Source organism: Coptis chinensis, chromosome 1 (assembly GCF_015680905.1).
Source record: "Coptis chinensis isolate HL-2020 chromosome 1, ASM1568090v1, whole genome shotgun sequence".
Taxonomy (NCBI): domain Eukaryota; kingdom Viridiplantae; phylum Streptophyta; class Magnoliopsida; order Ranunculales; family Ranunculaceae; genus Coptis; species Coptis chinensis.
This window is the reverse complement of record NC_141456.1, coordinates 55,217,965-55,240,057: the sequence shown is the minus strand read 5'-3', so window position 1 is coordinate 55,240,057 and position 22,093 is coordinate 55,217,965. Positions and strand designations below refer to the sequence as shown.

Genomic DNA, 22,093 nt, shown 5'->3' with positions numbered 1-22,093 from the left:
TATCCAAGGCCGTGCGCCCCCTTTGCATCTCAACAGCATGACATCCCCACTATTCCGCACTCTTCAGTATTCAGGTAGCAGTCACGCCTAAACTGCACGTATATTTCAGGTAGCAGTCACTCCTAAATTGAACGTATGTTTCAGGTAGCAGTCAAGCCTAAACTGCACGTATGTTCCAGGTAGCAGTCATGCCTAAACTGAACTCATCAGTATTCAGGTAGCAGTTATGCCTAAATTGCACTCATCAGTATTCGTGCTTGATCAAGTTATAACTGCACCAGATTGATATTCGATGATTCGGGAGTACCCATAATAGTATTTTGTTGACTTCAACAGTGATATTGATAGTAGCAGCCAAGAAGCGCACATCAAATCATTGTTATTGTTAGTAATTTATTATGACAAGCGAATGGAGTGACCAGCAACCAAGTAGCGTGCCATCAAACCGGTGTTATGGTTTCAGTTTGTGACTGTGGTACAACTTCAGTATTCAGGTTTGGCCATTGCCTACACCGACAGTTTCACTTTCCAGAACGTCTCAACAGTTGTTTGAGTTCCTCAACTAAAAACAGTTCTATGCAAAAGGGGGAGCAGTATTCTTATCGTTTATTTTTGCAATCCAAGCTGTAATTTGCATAATTACAGCTTGAGGGGGAGTGTTGAAGTATGTAAAGTATCCCACGTTTCTATAAGTGTGGATACATAATTAGTAGTTGCTGTTTTGAGTAGCTTGACACCCACGTAAGTCAAGTATAAATATATGAACTAAGGTGTAGAGAAACAACTCTCTAACCCTATTAATCTAGCCTCCACTCTTCTCCAATCTCCTTCTTGGTTTTCCTTATACAACAATGTAACAGCTCTCCTAGCATCACCACTAACACATTCCAACATGATCAATTAAGTACTAATTCGTGGAGTTAATGAGAGCTTAGTGACAATCAATAGTTCTACATTTCATGTGCATATACATGAAAGTTTGACGGGATTATAAAGCTTGATTTGCATAATTTTTTTTACTGTAGAAGATCGTGTGAATATAATTAGTGCACATTTGACTGCTGCCTCTGAAGCTCCTACAACCAAACCATCTTAATTGTCTATTAGGACCCACCGTCCAATCACAGCCCATGTCTTGGATGTTTCTCGTGGATCTCCAGCTGCTGGTATTGAAGTACAGTTAGAGATATGGAATGGTGCGCAACCACGCCCGGTTATTGGGGAGCCAGATTCAGGTTGCTGGATATTTTGGTTCCATAACAAACACTGACGGTCGAAGTGCCCATCTGATGGGCATAGTTGACAATGTAAACTCTGGCGTGTGTACCGAATTAGCTTTAACACGGGGAAGTACTTGCCTGATTGCTTCTTCCCATATGTCTCTATTGTGTTCGAGATCAAGGAATCTCAGAACTCGGAACAGTTTCATGTCCCACTGCTGCTTTCGCCATTTTCATTTTCTACGTATCGTGGAAGCTAGAGCTCCTAGTTTTTAACGTTTTGTGTATGAATGAGCTTAAACAATGTCTCCTTATATGTCAGATTTCCCTTTATCCCCCTTCCTCTATAATTTATAGGACTTGGTGCTACCTGCAAAGCTTCATCTTATCTTGCTTGATACTGTTTGTGTATATGGCATTTCATCTTTATTAATGAATGCGCAACTATAATTGTCCCACAGACGAGCTTGTCCTTTAGATGGACTCCTTTTTATGCATCATCTTCATGGCAATGGATATATATAACCAGGAGTTCTTGGTTCCCCAAATTTAATGTTTGCATCCAGGAAATACAGAGGCAATATGGGATTGTCAAATTTTCCGACAATTTTTATTAAAAATGAAAATGATAATCTTAAGCCCTGGGCACATTTCATGTCGAATGGTTAAACAAACCATTGGAGTTCTACAGGAATCTCTGAAATTATTACATTCATAAATCTCCACGGAGGAATGACATGCAGCAATTATTCATGTTTAAGGGAGCGTCAAATTGCATATCTAGCTAATTATTTCACAATCCCATAATTCCGCTACGGTTTTGTACTGCCCATGAGGTGAGACCAGATACTCACCTGTGAAAATCTTTCCTTGGGGGAGGCAACTAATAATTTGCAAATCATCCTCACTCAATTCCCAGTCAAAAATTTCCATGTTCTCTTTCATTCTTCCCTTATGGAAGCTTTTGGACACAAAGCTCACCCCTTGCTCAAAAGCCCATCTCAAGATGATCTGAAAATTGGAGGAAGTTATTTATTTTTTATTATTTTGCCATTAAGAAACGTGTTATTTGCCATTAAGTAGTTCACACGTAAATATGTAATCTCGTTTTTTACCTGGGCAGTGCTCTTTCCTTTAGCATGAGCAATCTGTTGAATTTCTTTGGTGTCAAATAACAAGTTGGATCTCCATACTGTACCCTTTCCTCCCAAAGGAGAATAAGCACTCACATGGATACCATTTTTTGCACAAAAATCTCTCAGTTCTTTCTGTTGCCAATAAGGGTGCATTTCCACCTACCATGACCATCACAGAAATTGAATTTAAAGTAATTATTTCAAAAATCAAATAAACTATTCTTTATTTTCAAAGCAACTATTATATATTTGATTTTTTTAAAGAATTTTTCAGCCACAAAATATGTTTGCCATGAGATATTTTTCTTTTATTATAAATCATATATATAGTCAGTCAGTGGCTATGCATTTCTGTGGTACATCTGAGACAGAACTATAGAAGTGAAGAAATTTCTGCGCTAAACCACGGCGTACACAGCGCAATCCACAAATTGAATATTATTGAGCTGATCTAACAGTAAACTTGACTAATAACCTGATTTACAGCAGGAGAAATGGTAGCATTAGATAAAAGTTCAGAGAGCTTCTTAGATGAGAAATTGCTAACGCCAATAGACTTGACAAGGCCAAGTCGTTGACACTTCTCCATGGCCTCCCAAGTTGTCCTTATATCAAATGGTATAAGGTCTTCCTACTTAAAAGCAAAAATTATCTCCCCATGCTTCAATCTCACTGGCAGATGGATCAAGTACAAATCCAAGTAGTCCAACCCCAAAGTCCTAAAATGCATGCAAATTAAACCAAGATCTCTGTAGCGACCCAAATTAGGTCTTCCGGGAGACTGGCGGCAGATGGACATGGAAATAAGATAGACAATGGAATGGGAGGCATTTTAGCAGGGTTGCGGCCAAAGGAATATAGGGGGAAGGGGATGAACACTGAGGGCTTAGAGACGATAGTGGAAGGCCGCGAATCAGGGGGGAGTAAGCCTAGAGTCAGACAAGCGTGATACGCGCGTGACATAGGGTACAACATGGGGGAAAAACCTAGGGCACGTGTGGAAACCTTACACGTGGCAACCGATGGACCGAGATGGAGGGCCACCAAGGAGGGGAGAAAGGGTATAAAGAGAATAGTGGAGTGAAGAGAAAGAATAAAAAAAAGAAGAAAAGAGGAAAAGAAGAAAAGAAGAAAAGAAGAAGGGGGACTACATGAAAAGAAAGAGGGAGTGTGAGAGGGTGGTAAAAGAGGTTACAACATTTGGCGCCATCTGTGGGGAATGAGAGAGACAAGTAGAGAAATGGCGACGAAGGTAAAAAGAGGCGTGGGCCGACCGAAAAAGGCAGCTGTCACCGAGGAGGACATAGAGTCAGTAAGGAGTGAAGGGGGAGTGCGAGGCAGGGAGGAGACAGTAGTGTCAGATTCAGAGGAAACTAGGTTGTTACATGAGGAGATAGCAAGGTTGAGAGAAGAAAATGAAGGGTTGAGGAGAGAGAAAGAGACCATAGAGGAGTCTGAGAGGGAGGCGTCAGAGGCAGAGAGAGAGGAGGAAGGGAGGTCGGACTTGGCAGATCAGGCGGTGGCTGGACTCACGAAGGAGCAAGTGAGGGAAATGATTGCCAGCGATCTGAAAGATAACTTGGAACAGGCCAAGGGCGTAGGAGGAGCGGCAAGCCAGGTGGTGGCAGGATTAAACCGCAACCTGTTGGCGGACGCAATCTGGAAGTTCGTGGTGCCAAAGAGATTCAACTAGCCTAGGTTCGAGAGGTATGATGGGATGGGGGACCCAGCGGACCACATCCACTATTTTCGGCAGCATATGCCGCTATGGCAGGCGCCGCGGTATGATGGGTTGAGATGCATGATGTTCCCTGCAGGCTTAAAAGGAAAAGCATCAGACTGGTATTACCGGTTATCATCTAAGAGTATCAATAGCTTTCAGGAGTTAGAGCAGGCCTTCATAGACCACTTTATACACCAAAAGAAATGAGTAGTTGACATCGCAGCCTTGTTTAATGTAAGACAAAGATCCGCGGAGTCGGTGAGGGATTTCTTATGTAGATTCAAGGCAGAGACCTCAAAAGTGGAGAACTTGGATGAAAGGACTGCAGTGATAGCTTTTGAGAGAGGATTACGTCCGTGGACGAGGGTACACGAGTCAGTAGCCAAGAATGAAATTGCGACATTACAGGATCTATACCCGAGGGTGGAGAAATATATTAGGTATGAAGACACAATGCAAAAGGAGATGAAAAGGCCGGGGAAGGCAGTGTTATCATTGGATAGAGGCGAGGACTGTCGACGATATGAGTCATCTGATAGAAGAGGCAGCGGATACCGAGGGTATTCGTTGCGGCCCGTAAGGGGCAGAGAAGAGGCTAGGAGGGAGAACCGAGAGAGAAAACCTTATCGCGAAGTAGAACAAGTGCCGTTGAACAAGCCGCTAAGCGAGATATTGCCACTAATTTAGAATTTGCAGGGGTACGAGGGGCCGCGAACCAAACCAGTGGAGATGCAAGGCAAGCCCTATTGCGCATACCATCAGATACATAACCATGAGACGGACGGCTGTTACGCATTGAGGTGGTTAATTCAGAGGATGATAGGGAAGGGATTGTTGAAGGAATTTATAACGGATCGGAGGAGGAGAAAGCAGAGCAAACACTGACTCAGGGAAGAATATTGGGAACGATCAATGTAATTTTCAGTGGAGAGATATTGAGCCACAACGCACACCGAGACAGGATAAGACGAGCTGCGAGCATATAACAGGTCCATGAGTCAGTAGGCCATTCGCGGGTAACCCCATGGTCCGCGAGCGGTAGGGGAAGCATAGTGTTCACCGATGTAGATCTCCAAGCAGTTGATTCCCTGCATGAGGATGCATTGGTAATCACGGTGGCGATGGGAAATTACATGGTGAAAAGGGTGTTAGTTGACTACGGCAGTCACGGTGGATTTGCTGTTTAGAGGGACAATGGAGGAAATGAAGATAGAAAAGAAGCAAATGAAGCCCTCGCCGACAAATTTGTATGGTTTCAACGAAAGCATGACTGAGCCTCTAGGGGAGCTCTTACTCCCAGTGACCACGGGACCGGTTACAGTGTTCTCTAGGCTCAAAGTGGTGGATGCCGATTCACAATATAACGCCATCTTGGGAAGAAGGTGGATTCATGAGATGAAAGAGGTTCCCTCTACCTACTACCAAGTGATCCGATTTCCCCCTGGGGTGTATGAGATCCGCGGGGATCAGGTGACGGCCAAGAACGGTCATCATAGTACGGTGAAGAGATTGGTTCGTGGATCAGAGGGAGAGACTTCGCTTCCCAGGAAGAGGCAAGCATCACTACTAAAAAAAAGACATATTATGATGCATGTTTTTTTATCTATTTTGACAACTTTATTGAAAACCGTCAAGATAGGTATTTTGGCATAATTTTTATGACAGTTGTTGCAACATTATGTCAGGTATAACATAAGCGTCAAACAAATATGATGGTTTTATGACAGCTGTTACAACATTATGTCACGTATAACACAAGCGTCAAGAAAATATGATGGTTTTATGACGGTTGTTACAACATTATGTCGCGTCTAACACAAGAGTCAAGAAAATTTGATAATTTGATGACGGGTGTCCTAAAACAGTCAAGTCAGAAATATAATAAACCAAAGTACTTAAAAATTTATTGGTTTTGTCCAATTTTGACGTAACCAACACAGGTGTCATTATAATTTATGACTTACTTGGCAAAACCATCAGCTGATATAATTCTATTTCTGACGAAAGTAAGATAGACCCATCAAGAATTATTTTGACGGTTCTAGCACAACCGATAACCCCCATAGTTCCTAAACTGTCAATACATTTGGCAGGTTAACATTTTATTCAGAGACCCTTAAATTAGTGTTTCTATTTTATAGTAAAACGTCAAGAGTGGTCAAGGAGTCGAGAGAAATACCCAAGAAGAAAAAGTGAAAAACTTACGGGTTGCTGGTGCGTTTAATCGAAGCATCAACAACTCAAGGATCGAGTCCTTAGAAGAAAACCCTTAATCAGTAAAAACAAAACCAAACAAAAAATCAAAGAAAGCCCTTAATTATTCGCCGCCTTCTTCTTGAGATTAAAAGGGAACCCCCGACTCCACCTCCGTAACAACAAAATCACCTCCTCTGCTACTTGAAACCCTAGCTAAGCTCTCTCTCTATCTAAATCACACTGGTCTTGAAACAATCGAGAAGAAGGGGATTTGCACTTGAACTTAAAATGGGAAGAGGCAATTTTGAGAAGAACAATTCGGTTTTTGCCTGAAGGGGTTTTCAAGCGTAGGAGTGGAAAACAGAAAAATGAGAGGTAAAGATGTAGAGAATAATCAAAAGCCAAAAATATCTTATCTTCAAGCTAATTGTTGTTTTCATAATTACTTGCCCTAAATTCTAAGGTACCCACCACGAAACCCCAACTGAAATCTCACCCTTTTTCTGTGCTTGTTTGTTATTTGATGTTTTTTTTTTATTTCATTACACCTTTTATCAACATGAATTTCGTATTACACTAACACCATACTGATCAAATACTGATATGAATTATTGATTTCTATGGTATTTAGATGGACAAATAAAAAATTGGAGTATGGGGGCTTATTAGCTTTCAGCAGTGGAGTTGAATCTCTTACACTAAAAGGGTTAAAAAAGATCAGTCCTTTCTTCATTCCCTACCCTATCACCAACATGGGATCAACACTATTACCCATTGACACGGGACTAATGGGTCCTAATTATTCCATCTCAACAGCTTGTGCAACTGCAAATTACTACTTTTATGCAGCTGCAAATCACATTAGAAGAGGGGAAGCTGATATCATGGTAACAGGGGGGACCGAGGCTACTACATCATTGCTCTTGAGGTTGGTGGGTTCATAGCATGTAGGGCTTTGTCTCAAAGGAATGATGAGCCCCAAAGAGCTTCAAGGCCTTGGGATAAAGATTGCGATGGTTTTGTCATTGGTGAAGGTGCTGGTGTGCTGGTAATAGAATACTCTCATTCTCTGTCTTTAATAATACTGCGTACTAGTGTTGTTTCTATATTTTCTTATGATGGTAATAGCCAGCCCTCTGTTTATCAATTTGTGTTCTAATAGTCACAATATGATTAAATTACGTCCACCTAGAGCTCCCCCCTCGCCCAAATTAGAGGCACTAGTATAGTTGCCAATACACTAGATTATGTATCATAGATTCCAGCTTTATAACTTTATAATAGTTATGACATGAAACATGAGATATAAAAGAATAATTGGGATATGTACGAGGTTCACCTTGGTGGCACTAGTCAGACTAACAAATATAAAGCCCTTAGGAATGCATTTCAGGTTTGTGCTCAAAGGTCTCTTCCTATTTAGCTTTTATCATGTCCTAAGATTTTATATTCACTTGGGCATAAAACAAATGCAGGTTGACACAGTGGCGTACCATTTCTCTATTTTAAAAAGTTTTTCCCCCAATGGAATCACATTATTATCTTTTTTTTTTTGGGATTGGAGGTGCGGAAGTTGCGCTACATAGACTCGGTATACTATTGATGACTGTTGTTTCTGTAGAAATATCTGTAGAAATATTGGAGGGCAACGACTGTTGTTTTAGCTAGCATTGTTTTTGGATTCTTATATAATTACATTTTTAGTATACTTATTAAACAAGCTAACATATAATTACATTTTTAGTTTAATAAATCTTCTTCACATTGTTTTTTAGGTTATGAATCAATGGCGTTCGAGAAAGGAAAGAGTTATAAGGAAACACCAGCTTGGTATCTCGCTTAAGTTTGTTTGAGGTGGATCAGTATCATCAGTTGCTTTGTATTTTGTTGGATGAGTTATTTAAATTGAATTATTAGGATTATGCGACTTTGTTCGAATTATTTATTATTTTCTTTGTGAATATGTCATGTAATATGAACAAGTTGTTGGAGTGATTTATGTTGGTAATAAAAGTATATATGATTCTAGTTTCTATAATGGAGTTTGATTTGTTAGGGTGTATGTATGCATGGGTTTACTGGGTATCTCTAGATTTGTATGAAAATTTGTGGTGCCAATAAAGCGGTATTTGCATGGACGATTGAGGAGGTCATCGGATTGGACCCAGAATTCGCATGTCATTAGTTGCACATGAAGAAAGATGCTAAGCCGGTGAGACATAAGATGTGAAGCATTAGGCCTAAGTACGCTGAAGGAATTTGCGAGGAGGTTGCAAGGTTGAAGGGGGCTGGTATAATACGAGAGGTGGCGTTCACCGACTGGTTGTCTAATGTGGTTGCGGTACCGAAGAAGAATGGCAATGTTCGTATGTGTGTCGACTTCACTGATGTGAACTAAGAATGTCCTAAAGAAAGCTACCCTTTGCCGAGAGTGGACGAATTGGTGGATAGAACCGCGGGGTTCAAAATATTCTCTTTCATGGACGCATCTATGGGATACAACCAAGTCACGATGTATGGGCCTGATCAGGAAAAGACAGCCTTTGTGGTAGAAGGCGATACATATTGTTATACTAGAATGCCGTTTGGATTGAAGAACGCTGGGGCTACATTTCAACGGCTAGGGGAGAAAACGTTTGAAAATAAGATCCGAAAGGGGATTGAGATATACATAGATGACATGGTGGAGAAGAGTATGTCAGAGGAGGAACATTTAAAGGGTTTGAAAGAGACGTTCGATATACTTTGGACACAGAATTTGAAGCTCAACCCAAACAAGTGTACATTCGGCGTGACCACGGGGAAGTTCCTGGGTTACATAGTTACTTACCGGGGAATAGAGGCTAACCCTGAGCAGATAAGAGCCTTGGTGGATATGCCGTCGTTGCAGACATCAAAGAGGTGCAGAGACTTGCGAGAAGGGTCGCGACCTTGAACAGATTCATCTCAAAGTCATTGGACAAGTGTAGGCCGCTATATCGGTTGCTAAGAAACACTCCCAATTTCGTATGGACCACAGAATGCGAGGAGGAGTTTCAAGAATTGAAGAGTTATTTGGGAAAGTCCCCTTTATTGTCGCGACCTGAACAGGGATAAAAACTTTACTTGTATCTGGGGGTCACGGAATATGCAGTTAGCTCAGTGCTAGTCCGAATCATTGGTAAGATAGAGAAGTCGGTGTACTTCCAAAGTAAAGCATTGTTGGATGCCGAGACCCGGTATAGTAGAGTAGAAAAGTATGGTTTGGTATTGGTTTTCTCTGCCTTGAAGTAGAAATCGTATTTCGAAGCACACTCGGTAGTGGTAGTAAAAAATCTACCTTTAAAACAAGCGGTAAAAGCGGAAAAATCTGGGAGAATGTTAAAGTGGGCAGTAAGTTGAGTTCATACGAGATACAGTATCAAAAAGAGGGCGGCGGAGAAGGCGCAGGTTATGGCAAAATTCCTAGCATAGTTCCTAGCGGAGGATCCCACCTGGGGAGAAGAGATGGTCATGGAGCCGGAGACAACCATTGAGCAGGATTTGTTGGACCCTTGGGACAAGAGAAATGGGTGGAGAGTGTTCGCCGACTGGTCGGCCACAGACGCATGCAGTGGGATAGTGGTGGTATTGGTTACACCAGATAACAGCAAGATGGAACTAACTAGGATTTGCGACATCCAACAATGAATCAGAGTATGAGGCAGTGATAGCGGGTTTGAGAATGGCTGAGGATGTAGGGGTAAAAGAGCTGACGGTGTATTCGGAATCGAATCTGGTAGTGTGTCAGGCAAATGGAGGGTTTGCCACGCGGTGTCTATGGATGGCAAAGTATTTGAAAGTGTTACAAAAGAGATCTACCAGGTTTACAAAGATCAAGTTCGTGCATCTGGGTGGCGGCGAGAACATACATGTTGATGCCTTAGCATATGTGGCCGTGGCAATACCCGGATCTGAGGAGAGAGTGATAAAGATAAAGCGATTGGAAAGACGCAATACCGAGGAAGTGGAAGAGGAAGGGGCGGAGATATGTCAAGCCGAGGAGGAAGAGGAGAGTTGGTTGAATCCTATCAAGAGCTTTTTATCTGGGGACTTGGTGACGGATAAAAAGGAGAAAAGAAGATTGGAACAAACTTCTCGAAGGCACATTCTATTAGAAGGAGAGTTATATTGAAAGAACTTTAACGGACCTTTGTTGAAATGTCTCGGACCGATGCTGGCCTTAGAGGTGTTGGCGGAGTTACATGAAGGAGATTGTGGAAGCCATTCGGTGGGCAGAACCATGGCGCACCGATTGATAACACAGGGCTACTTTTGGCCCCACATGAAGAGGGATGCCGTGAAATATGCTAAGTGGTGTGATATATGTCAGAGATTTGCTCAGGTGATCTTTGCGCCAGTAGAACCACTACATAGTGTGTCTAGTCCGTGGCCATTCGTGATGTGGGCAATGGATATAGTGGGTCCATTGCCCATGGCCAACGACAAGAGGAGGTTAATGCTAGTGGCCACAGACTATTTTACCAAATGGATAGAGGTTGTATCCCTGCAGCAGGTGAAGGAAACACAAGTGATTAAATTCTTATGGGAGAACATCATCTGTAGATTTGGATTGCCATATACAATCATTGTGGACAATGGAAACCAGTTCACGGGATCAAAGGTGGAGGCGTTCTTACAAGTGTACAAGGTGAAACAAGGGTTCTCGGCTCCATACAATCCTGAAGGCAACGGGCAAGCAGAATCTTCTAATAAGACTGTTATGATCAATCTCAAGAGAAAGCTAGAGGATAAGAAAGGTGCATGGGCAGATGAACTGAATCACGTTCTCTGGGCTTATAGAACCACGCCTCGAACGTCCACCGGTGAAACTCCCTTCTCTTTAGCTTACGGTGTCGAGGCCGTGATCCCCTCGAAAATGGTGGTAGCCACAACGGGAACAAAAGTGGTGGAAATGGGTGTAAACGAAAGTATACTGGCAACCGATATGAATTTGGTAGAAGAGAGAAGTGACGCGGCACGCATCAGACTAGAGGAGTATCACCGACGCCTTTAGAGACAGTATAACAAGAGAGTCCAGCTGCGATAGTTCAGAATATGGGATTCAGTGCTGCAACGAGTGACTCCCAATACCAAGAAAGAGAATGATGAAAAGCTGGGCCCAATCTGGGAGGGGCCCTATACAGTGGTCGACGTGGGAGGGGCTGGCACATACAAACTACAGACCAGGGAAGGAAAAGTAATAGAAAAGTCGTGGAATGTGAGAATGTTGAAAAAATTCTACACTTGAATGTAATGGAGATCCAGGACAAAACACTGGAGCTGTTTGTAAATATATAATACAATAGCACTTTTGAGGAGAGAATATACCTTGTCATACATACTTCAAACAATCACGTTAGATACTGCTTGGGGAAAGGAGTCTGACACGCGCTCCTTTTGTGTGTGGATGAGATGGTATATGGATGATGTAGATAGATGATGGTCATTGAACAAAATAGAAGCGTATCAAAACCTAATTATCCCTCAATAAGTAAAGGATGAGTAGGGTATCGTTCCACTTTTAAGTGTATGTTATGTGAAGGACAAGACTGGAAAGGGGGGTTGAGGGATTAAAAACTATGATTGTAGAAATTTTAGATTCTAATGCTAAACTAAACTAAATTAACTAAACTATTGAGAATTTATAAGAGAGGGAATTCAAGAGATTAGAATCCACCAATACTTTTGATCTATGACCTCAGCTTTATGGTTTTTCTTACAAGTAGACAACAATTAGGCAATCGAGCGAGTGTTGATGCCCTCTTGGATGAAACATCGTTAACAATTAACTCTATTTAAGGTTGTTTCTATGTTTATACTATTAATATCTTCTTTCCTTTTATGTAAGCTCGAACAGCCATTCAATGTATTACCGAGAGCAATATCAAGGAGTACTTACTAATAGGGCGGCCATTCAATGAATCACCACTTAAGGCAAGCACAAAGAATACTTCCCCTAGGCAGCCACTCCCTGAGTTACCCCTTCTAAGGCAACACAAAGAATACTTCCCTAACTCTAAATAACTATATTAATAGAAGAAAAGTAAAGAACACTAGCATGATATTAATATTGCAAAGCATAAACCTTATTCTATTCTTCCATCCCCTGGTGTGGGCAATGGAACTAATAACTAAAAACATAAAGAACTAACCTGATTGAAGAACACCATGAACCAGAAGAATCATTAAACCTTAAACATCGGCTTCATCTCCTTCCTTGAAGGAGAAAATTAGCCTTCCATAAAGAAGGAAGAACATGAAGAACAAGAAGAAGAAGAGTCGAAGAACATAAGACTAGAAAGACTAACTTATTAAGACTCGACTAGTTAAAACTGAATATTTTATTATTAATCTCTCTCTGCCTCAAGTTCTGGAGACAAGAATATAAGTGAATTGGCAAATTATATGAGGCATTTAGGTCCTCTATTTATAGGGGTTACAATGAGTTCTAGAAGCATTCTAAACCGCCATTTGTTTTCTAATACAAATCAACTTCTTTCAGAGTCCAACTTCGTCTCCAAAACTGAGAAGGAATTGGCTATAGTGTCGTTTCATGCATCTGGACGCACGATCCTTGTGTCTCAGACGCGGGAGCAATGCGTTTGAATGCGCGATCCATGCGTCCCAGACGCGGAAGTCTATTTTGTCTTTTCTGCTCTATCCTTATATCCTCTTTTGCGGGCTTTGGTCCAAGCAACGGATTCTTTGGCCTTGGGCTTCCAAATAGGCTTTAAAATAGGTCCAAGTCACATCTTTAATAGCTTCAATTCATTGGCCCTCTCCATGATTGTTCACGTGCTTCCCATGTGATCCTTAATACTCTGAATTGCTCCGTTTTACCACTTTTTCTCTAATATTCCACAAAACTCTCTTTTTCACCTGTAGAATCATAAAACATAACTTATAAACACTATTAGTCCACTAAGATAGCTAAACAAGAGGCATAATCGAGAGTTAAATTGCACTTTTTGAGCACTTATCAGAGTCCTTCGCCGGCGAGCGGCTGAAGGCAAATTGGGGGCAGGACGAGTTGCCATCAAAGGTCAACGCGGCCTATTGGATTCCACAAAGTGGGAGTAGCCCTTCACAGATGAGAGGTCCAAAATGCACATGGGGGCATAGAAAAGACCCCGACAATCTGTTATAGGGACCACGAGGGGGAGGAGCCCTTCCCGGACGAGAGATCCAGATCAAGTTCGGGGCAGGAAGAGTTGCCCCAACGGGGTGCATGGATTGCTAGAGCTTGCGAAGCGGGAGGAGCCCTTCGTGGAGGAGGTGCCTGAGGCACACATAGGGGAACCACATTCAATACCATAATTACAACAAATAGAGATAAGAACAAGAGAGGGGAACAGAGCATTTCAAATCGGGTAATTAAGCGTTATGAAAATAACAACTGAGTACTACCAATGTCAAAGTCAATTACAAAACAGCTAAGGTACATTCAAAATATAATTTGAGAGGCAAACGGAGAGCCAATAGAGAGGCTAATCCAAATCTTGAAGTGGGTCTTCGACAGGGGCGATCTGTTCATTGGAGGTTGCAGCAGGATTTGGAGGAGTACTTGCTTCAACAGGATCCTCAGGTAGCAGGGGGAAGTGGTTTCAACGGGTCCGCACCATCGTTGGTTTTCGGTAGGGGAGACGAAGGGTTGGGTGGGAGGAGGCGTCCTTCTTTAACCAGGCGGGCATGTTCTTCACAGAGTTTTTTAGCCACCCGCTTATCAGCTTGAACCTTGAAACTTATCCGCAGCTGCTCCATGTCTTGGGTGTGCTACGAGAGAAGGGCGTTGGTGCTTCCGGTGTGCTGGAGGAAAAGGGCTTCCCGCTGCTTACTCAAGCGATCGTTTACTCTATCCATGAATTTCTGATGGGCAGTTTCCGTGGTCCTCAGCTCATCTTCGGCTCAAAGTTTAGCCATAGCCACAGCCTCAAGGTCTGTTTGGAGGCGGGCGCAGGTGGCCCTTAACCCACTGGGACCGCCAACCTCCTTTTCAAGGCACTCAACGGTACTCAAAGAAGAGAAGAGGTCGTGGATCATATAGGACATATCCAGGCTCACCTGCAAATGGTGGGGAGATTAGAATATACAAAGGCAAAAGAGAATACGGAGCAAAGAAAAGGCTGGATACCTTCTCCCAACCAGCATAGAGTGAGGTGCGGTGCTGTTCAAAGGTGCCAGTATCTGTGTAGGCCAAGTCGGGGAGATGAGCACCATAGAACATGGCAGATGGCCACAGCCAGATTTTCCAAAGAAGAATCCAAGACGTTGATGTGATGACCGTGGACTTTGAAGATAAGGCAAAACATCTCGGGGGACGCAAACACTAGTGGTGGTTGAGCAGAGTCTTTGCTGAGACGATGGGGTGGGGCCAGTGAGTGGAGCCATGGCGGCAGGTGTAGGAACCATTATTTCATAATGTAAATTTCTACAAACCGTGAAAACCATGCACAACGTAATTAATGGGGTTCACGATTTTGATTGGAAAACATACCTGTAGATCAGCTGTGATAACTCTGAGAATCCAGAATCAGCAACCTCTTGATCTTCTATTGTATTCCTATGCACAGAGTGGACGTTGTGTGGGCAATGATCTTCCAACCTCTTCTTTCTCTCTTGGCCTCTCTCACTCACAAAGTTTGGAACCGATTTTAGATCTACTTTTCTTGAGCAAAACCTTGAGAAAAACAGCCAGAGAAAGAGGTTTCTATTTATAGGCTACAACAGGGACCATGAGGAGAAATTAGGGTTGAGCCTCCTGACAGGCTTGGGCTTCCCATGTTCGCCCAGAACACACAGCCCAAGTCTGTCAACAAATGGCTTATTCCACGAAAGGCCATTGTTGCACTACCGCCCTAATCTCAAATTATGTGTTACGTTTATAGGCTCCATATTATATGCTCGTTAATCTCCCCGTGTTTAAGATATCGAATGCCCGTTGATTAAGTCAAATTACTGACAACTACATCAATCAACTTCTTATGTCCTTGAGTAGTACCACTCGACCTCATTGTCATGTCAGAATAAATCCACCTGCAGGGTTTATATGACAATCCTTATGAGCTCCTCAAGGGGACATCATCAACCCGACTTCCTACGGGTTACGGATTCCTTCTATAATCAACAACACACCTTACATACAATGTCATTACCCAATCCATCAAGTTTATTGATTCGCAAATGAATCTCACTCATTGATGATTTAAAGCAATGTACATTGCACGTAAGTGCCCATTATTATATCCGGATTAAGAGGACAAACATCCATAATAACAGATGTGTTTGTTCTCTTATATAGTCAGTATAAAGAGAAATAACCTCACTTGGTCCTGTTCAATACATACAAAGTGTACTAGTGTAATCTTATAGTCAAGATAGACTAATACCAGATTATACTACAACCTTACCAATGGTTTATCCAAATCCATCTAGGTTGTGAACATTTACTTATACTTTATAAAGATGCGATGATATGATCTTACGTATGTCACCACACACCATATCATCTACAACATAAAGTATTAGACACATGCATATAACTAATAATATATATAATATGCATAACATTTGCCCATATGATTCTCATTCAAAATATAAAGAATTAGAGTTAATACAAAAGTAATGCTTTTAGTATATAACCCTATCAGCAGGTTCAATGGAGGGGGAGGGCCTGCTGCGCTTGAGAGGGGGGTTCACCGGAGGAAGGATCCGCAGCCGCAGAGGGGTCAAGTGGAACAGAGACTGATGGGACAGCGACAACCTCTATCACTTTGTCATCTGAGTCGCTGCCAAAAAGGCTGATCTTAGTGATATCCATGGGAGGAGGGGATGAGTCTGCGGGAGGGGTATCTGGGGAGATGTATTGATCCTCCCAATCAGAGATAGAGCGAAGGGACGAAGAGGTGTATCTACAAGACTGAGAAGGAAGGTCAGCGGTGGATTTTTTTACTATCTCTTTGAGGGCTCGGGCCTTGGCCTGGGAAGTGGTGGTTTTCCTGGTAAAGTCGCGGTTGTGGGATTTGCATTTGGTAGGACAGGGTACTGATGAGGGAGGAGGAGAGGGTCGTGGCTTCCGTTCTTTAGGTCGCGGTGGGCGGTTGAAGGGAGCAGAATATTTGCCTAAGGTGTGTAAGCCGGGTCTGCCAATAGGGGAGTCCGTAAAGAGGGATCAATGCTAAGAACCTCATCTTCAAAGGGGCCCAGATTGCGAAGTTGCTCAAATACCGTAGAGGTGACCCCAGTGTAGAAGCTGGATTTAGAGTTGGTCTTCCAACCTGTGCAAGAGAGAGATAAAGAATTAGTCAGCGGCATAATGCACATAAGAGAGAGAAATATGTAACGGAACTCACCACTGGTTAGAAAGGTGAGGTGATTAAGAGTCACGTCGGGAGGTATATCTGCGGATAGAAAATTACCAGAGATGTACAAGGGGTAATGATGTCAGGTTTTATCTGAAGAGGTGATTCGAAGAACAAAAGATTGTTTGCCGGGATGGACACAGAATGAGTGATAGCCCACGCTCACGTCCTTGGTGCCCTTTCATATGTAATAGTGTGAAATGATGTCGCGAAAAGGACTATCTTGGGCTCACGGCTTTGGTTGTAGTTATTCACGGCATACATGATACGACAGAAGTTGCCTATACCTTGGCAAAGGGGAATATTGAAATGATTGCACACTTCAACATCTAATAATGACAACAGGAATCTCAAACCCGAGATAATTTGACCGATCATGGCCACTAGACACCCCGGTCTATTGGGAACAAGATGAGGGAAATTAGTCACATCAGGCACATGCTCGATGAGGACGTCATCCAGTATGCCATAGCCAACCCTAATCACCTCTAAATTAGGTTGATGGGATCGAGGAGGAGGCGGTGGCAACTTAAAGGCCACCCAGAGGTGGAGGGGCCGCGGTGGAATCCGCTGGAGGAGGGGCCGCCACAATATTAGATCACAAAGACGTCGGATCCTCTAATTGAGAGTCCGACAAATGGCAGAAGAAATGGAAGATGAACTGTTTCGCAAAAAGAAATGTAAGAATGAAAGGACAAGAAAAACAACCAACCTGATGCGATGATCCAAAGGCAAGGGCGAGCGTCTGGGCAAGTGCGGGGAAGAGAAAGAGGGAGGAAGAGGAACTCCAAGAGGTAACACTGGATACCAGCAAGGGGGAGGCGAAGATAGTAAAGGAAGAGTGGGAGCGATAAAAATGGCGTCTGATACAAAGCTAAGAGGAAAGTGAGAGGTGAATGAGAGAGGGAGAGAGACCGAGCGAGATTTGAAGAAGGAAAGGGGTAAAAGGGTAAAAGCAGCAGAACAGAAACCAAGGGGCCGACAAATAAACCAGAGAAAAAGCGACACATGGTGGAGCAAGAAACGAGGTAATTCAAACGGTGCACGCATGGGACACATGTAAGAGGGGTAGTTTAGCGTGGAACAGATGCCAAGAAAAAAGGCGGGAAAAGAGTGGGTCTTGAATCCACAAACATTCATGAGGTTCGTGGACTCGAAAGGGGGAATTGTAGCGACCCAAATTAGGACGTTTGGGAGACTGGCGGCAGATGGACATGGAAATAAGATAGACAATGGAATGGGAGGCATTCTAGCATGGTCGCGGCCAAAGGAATATAGAGGGAAGGGGATGAACACCGAGGGCTTAGAGCCGACAGTGGAAGGCCATCAATCGGGGGAGTAAGCCTAGAGTCAGACAAGCGTGATATGCGCATGACATAAGGTATGGGGGAAAAACCTAAGGCACGTGTGGAAACCCTACACACGGTAACCGATGGACCGAAAAATTGAGGGACAGATGGAGGGCCACCAAGGAGGGGAAAAGGGGTATAAAGAGAATAGTGGAGTGAAGAGAAAGAAGAAAAGAGGAAAAGAAGAAGGGGGACTAGAGGAAAAGACAAATGGAGTGTGAGAGGGTGGAAAAAGAGGTTACAACAATCTCATCAACATGGGGATTTATATTATGTGAGAACATATTAACAACATTCATCAAGAAAAAACAAGAAACAAGTTTAATGGTATACGTAAATACGTAATTACTTGAAAGTTTTATGGAGAGCTGGGAGAACAAGGTCATGGTGTGCATCAGTGCACCATAACTTAGAGGTAACGTGGAGCTCACTTCGGCTTGAAATGAGGCCTCGACGTACAGCTTCCGAGATGGCACATCCTACAGGTCCTTCAGATTGATAAAAACTAGCTGTGTCCAAGTGTCTGTAGCCCAATTTTATTATGTTAATAACAGCAGACTCAACCACCTCCAGAGGTGGAATAGGACCAGATGTTGTTCCCATCCCCAATACTGGGATCATGCATCCTGAACTCAACGTTATGTCTGGAATTCCTGTCATGTTTTTTGCCCTTTACACAGAAAGAGGAAGGGAAGGGCATGCATGTATATATAGTTGAACTTTTTTGTTTATCAAAAAGATTTTCCTTTGTCAATGCATTTAATTCGTACATTAATATAATTCTTAAAAAAAATTATATCCACATGACCACATGAATATGAATATAGGGTTGATAGTTTGTTTGAGTTTGGCTGGTTTTAGGGTTATTACCATAGTTTTCCGTTGCCATTGGGTTGTTTTAACTGAAAATTGGTTTTCCGCGTGAAGAAACTATTTTTGCAACTTCCATTTCACTTTTATTTCCTCCTATCTAGGAGTCAATGGTAGTTGCGTTCAGCTATGGTTTTCCTTTGCAAATGGTAACCTATTTGTTTTTTTGTCACATATTGATGCATTTAGTTAGTTGGTGAATATGTCCAAATATAATTATTAACAACTGATCTAGTTGTTTTTTTGACAACTGATCCAGTTCTATGTTCATATACTAACACGTTTTCCTTGGGGTTAGAAAAAGTTGCAATTAATAAGTTAGCGGTCGTGTCTGGAGTGCGAATTTGTTGCACACAATGAATTAGTGTGTTTGTTGACACTCCATCTGAACCGTCCACGTACACCAATTGCCTTGACTTACCAAATTAAACTACTATACTACATAGCAGTGGGGACGTGAGCGGAGCCCCTCATATGCTATGGTTATTTGACAAAGTTACTCGTTGAACAATGGTCCAACCATTGGATTGGATGCTATGACAAACTCCCCTCAATATCTAAAAGCAATAACTCTATTACCTACCCATCAATTCCAATCTAGTTCATCGATTTGTTTAAACGTTCAATTAGACAAGTACCCCAGAAATTTGACTGAAAATGAAATTCGATAACCACAATAATATAATCATTTCTTCTGCTTAAAAATCATTCAATAGAATCAACACTTCTCAATCACTTGAAACACCTCTTAATCACCAGAAAATATTAACAATACAAAGGAAAATGTAACAATATAACTTGGTCATAATCTTATACTATTCCAACTCCAAATTATATTCCAAGCGACTGTTGTGCTGTGTTGTGCGGTGCTATATCACCTACTACATATCACTTCAGAAGTAGTTTCCACTGCATTTCTCCAGTATTACCTAGCCTAGTTCATTTAAAGACTGTTCCTATTTCTTATTTTATTAGCAAACATAAGTACAAGGTTCATTTTTTCTACTTGAAACCATAAATCCATATAACATTAACACATTCAAATTTTCAATAACTCTAAAATCCCCAAATGCACCAATTCAACAATTAAGTACTCAAAATAAACAAATGCTTAAATAATAATAATAAAAATACCCGAAAAGTACCTTTACTATCATCAACAAGAAGTCGACGAAACCGTACCGAGAACATGAACCATTTTGACCTGATTCAACAACAACCCAACAATAAAAAAGTCTGACCTAAAATCTCAAGTCCTTAAACCTTAACCCCAAATCTCTCTTCCCACCACTACTTTTAAAACAGAGGGGAGTTATTGAGATGAAAGGTTGGAGATGGAGAATTGGAGACGAAGGTTTGTTTTTGGAAGTTTTTTTTTTTGGAAGAGGTAGAACACTTAATGGTTGAAAAAGAGAATTGGAGATAGAGAAGAGAGAGAATTGGAGAATTGGATATGGGATTTTAGGATATGGAGAATTGGAGATGAAGATTGAAAAGGCGTGGAGAGTGGAGAGGGAGGAGTTACTGACGAAGAGAAGAAAGAGTGGAGAAAAATGAGAACGGATAGACATAAACCAACCAAATGACATTTGGTGACACCCCTCTGCCCAGAACGTTCGCTCCACTCACTTTATTATATAAAATACTAAAAAAAACAAAAACAAAATGAACAATCAAATCATTCAAAGCGGTTCTTCTTTCTTCTCTACTAATCAAATCATTCAAAGTGATTACTTCATTACTTCTTCCCAAAAAATCCAACTGAGTTTACTAAGGGCTGGATGAGATTGGCATGGGGACAAAAAAAAGGCTTGGTTATCTTCAAACTAAATTCGGTCCATAAACTACACTCTCACTTTAACTCAAATTAAATAATGAATGTGCAAATTCAAGAGAGAAAGTTGGGTTTTGGGTAACATGTCTTTGTTTTGGGTTTTCTAAAAGAGTTGGTTGAATTAATAGAACTTTGTGTTGGTTTTATAATTATGTGTTGAGTTCTTAGAGTGTAAAAGTTTGGTTAATGACAATTTTTTCTGACCAATCCCGTCTACAGTTGGATGAAAAAGAAATAGAGAGGTGATTAATGGAGAAGAAGAAGATCATCATTATTCAATTTTGTTTTCTATTTACTTTGGTTTTTCTGCTTAATTATTATTTTTAATTTACTGAGTCAAAGCAAAGTCTTATGTATCACACATGGGCGAATATGGTGGAGTGTCAACAAGCCCACAGATTGACCGTGTGCAACAAATTCCCACTTGTCGTGTCTGATTGCAAGAGTACGATGGTCAGTGTGAAGCAGTCGGAAGATATCAAAGTGTCAATCCTCAATATCAGGAAAATTTTGTTTTTTATAGAGTCGTTTTTGGGCCTACGAATGTTACTCATGCCCATCTTCTTGCTAAGGCTGGTAAAAGTAAAGCAGAGTTGTGTTGTTATGGTACAATGGTACGGTGGTATCTATGTCAGTTGGGAATATGTCTAACAAGAAATTGGGTCAAAGGCCTAATTTCAATTCAAAACAACTCTAGAAGACAGTGTTTTGTGATAATCACTCTCAAACCCATTTTCCATGTCAAAACAACTCACGGACCCAGTTTTTCTATTTTAATAACCCTCAAGGACAAATTAAGTTGGCCCAGTCCATTATAATTTTATTAAATACCCCTTTTACCCTTTTGTGTGTTAATATATAAATCAAAGATGTTTTCAAATTAGAAATAAACAAGTCGTTCTGGTTTCAATCGATTACTTCTTCTGCCTGAATTGAAAATTGTGTGGGTTCCTCAACTGAAGGTTTCAATCCATAGCTTCTTCTTCTTGCCGTCTAAAAAGGTTCTTATTCATTTGATTTATAACCTATATGTTTATAGTATTTTGAAATCTTCACTTGATTTTGTTTTGAAATCATCTATTGTTTATAGCAATGATATTATTTGTTGTAATGATGTCTAAAAACGTTAGTTTTTATATCATGTTTTGGTTGTTCATATTTTAGATCAGATCTGTGATTTTGAGATATAATTTATTTATAGCAATGATATAGTTTTTAATATCATGTTTGTTTTGAAAACATTGTTTTATGTACTTTTCTTAATTGAACTTTAGGTTTCGATTTTGATTTTTGATATGAACAATTATTGTTCATACGTATTTGTTGTATGAACAATCACTGTTCATACACAAACAGCTATGAACAACCAATGTTCATAGTAGTTGT

At 41.4% G+C, this 22,093-nt stretch overlaps 1 long non-coding RNA gene and 1 pseudogene across 1 annotated transcript; one reads left to right on the top strand and one right to left on the bottom strand.

Moving 5' to 3' along the window:
* Positions 1–1,843: 1,843 nt before the first annotated feature.
* On the bottom strand, positions 1,844–18,663 carry LOC147524603 (non-functional NADPH-dependent codeinone reductase 2-like; annotated as a pseudogene).
* Positions 7,190–8,306, top strand: LOC147524604 (uncharacterized). Its single transcript, XR_015197040.1, has 2 exons — positions 7,190–7,323; positions 8,051–8,306. It is a non-coding gene; the product is annotated as an uncharacterized LOC147524604 (long non-coding RNA).
* Positions 18,664–22,093: the final 3,430 nt, after the last annotated feature.